The sequence below is a fragment of the Nanorana parkeri genome, unplaced genomic scaffold, assembly GCF_000935625.1.
Source record: "Nanorana parkeri isolate BGI_ZX_2015 unplaced genomic scaffold, ASM93562v1 scaffold3008, whole genome shotgun sequence".
Classification (NCBI taxonomy): domain Eukaryota; kingdom Metazoa; phylum Chordata; class Amphibia; order Anura; family Dicroglossidae; genus Nanorana; species Nanorana parkeri.
In genome coordinates this window covers 1-1,450 of record NW_017309276.1, presented here as the reverse complement: position 1 = coordinate 1,450, position 1,450 = coordinate 1, and positions in this window count along the sequence as shown.

Below are 1,450 nucleotides of genomic sequence, written 5' to 3'. Positions count from 1 at the left end.
ATTTTTTTAAATGTTTTTATCTTATTAACTTTTATTTATTTTTTATAATCGTTTTCTTATTATTTTTTTTACTTTTTTATTTTTTACATTTAATTATTATTTCTTATTATTTTTCACAAATATTTATTTTTTTGAAATAATTTTTCTAATTTTTTACTTAAAGGAGAACTATGAGGTGAGTGAAAATCACTCAGCCTCATAGTTCGAGCCGACATGTGACAATGAAACTGTCACACATCGGCTCAATAGATCGGGAAGTGAGCGAACGCATACCGTCGCTCGCTCACTTCTCTATCATCTCCCTGCAGAGAATGGTGACTGTCACTCACGACTTCCTGCAGGGATTCCCCCCCTCCCCTCTCCGATCATCCAGCGCTGACTGGAGGAAAGGACAGAGGAGGGGGCGGGCACAGCTGGCTCTGCCTCTAGATAGGCAGAGCCAGCTGTCACTCACGCAGCTGGGTGGATCTCGACGGTAATGTCGGGATCCGTCCCGGCTGCGGTGCTCACAGTATATGGCGGGCAATAACTCGCCGTATACTGAGCTTTGGGTCACGGGAGGACGCTAGTATATGTCCTCACGTGACCCTTAGGAGAACTATGGTGGAAAACACTTACCCCATAGTTCTATTTTAACTTTATTGCTATCACACAAGATCTAACAAGCCCCCTTTGTGATAGCATTTGGAGGTGACAGGTTCTCTTTATTGAACCTGTCACTTCCCATGCAGGAGTTCTAGCACAGCACTGTGCTGGAACTCCTGTGACAGCTGAAAGGGAAAGGCCTGCGAGTGGCTTTACTCTCACTGTATACACGGAGCAGAGCAGAGAACAGACATTCTCCGTTCGGCTCCCCGCTCTACATCCTGAGGATCTCCGGCCGATGAAGAGAAGTACACGTCAGGGGGAGGATGGAGGTTTTGTCTAGGGGGCCCAAATAAAGCCGATGCACTCGCCCGATCCTTGGTCTCTCCGGTGGAGAAGAGGCTGTGAGGACTGGTCTAGCAACCCCCTCTAGGTCTCTGCAGACTCTTCTCCCCTGGACTCTGGCAGTCTGACATCATCACGTCTTATGCATTTTTAGAGTATTGTCTCTTCTAATTGGTTGTCCTCCGGGTATTTTCTCTTTGGATTGAATGTTCTTGGGGTTTTTTTCTCTTGGGGGGGGGTAAAGGTTCTTAGAATACATTGCATCTAGCACCACTTACATTCAACAGAGAAAAACGTACGATAACATGAATAATAACTAACATATGGCCACAGCAGATGCGTCTGAAAGGATATGAAGCTCTTCCCTCTGGCTTGCAGCAAAGGAAGCTGAAGTGTAGCAGCGTGGTACCTGAATTACATCTAAGGCATGTAAAGATTGTTTCCAGGACTCCCACTTTGAAAGCTGTTCAATTGGTAGAGGAGCATCCCAATCTTTGATAGTCTCTGAGAGTTGTCTAAG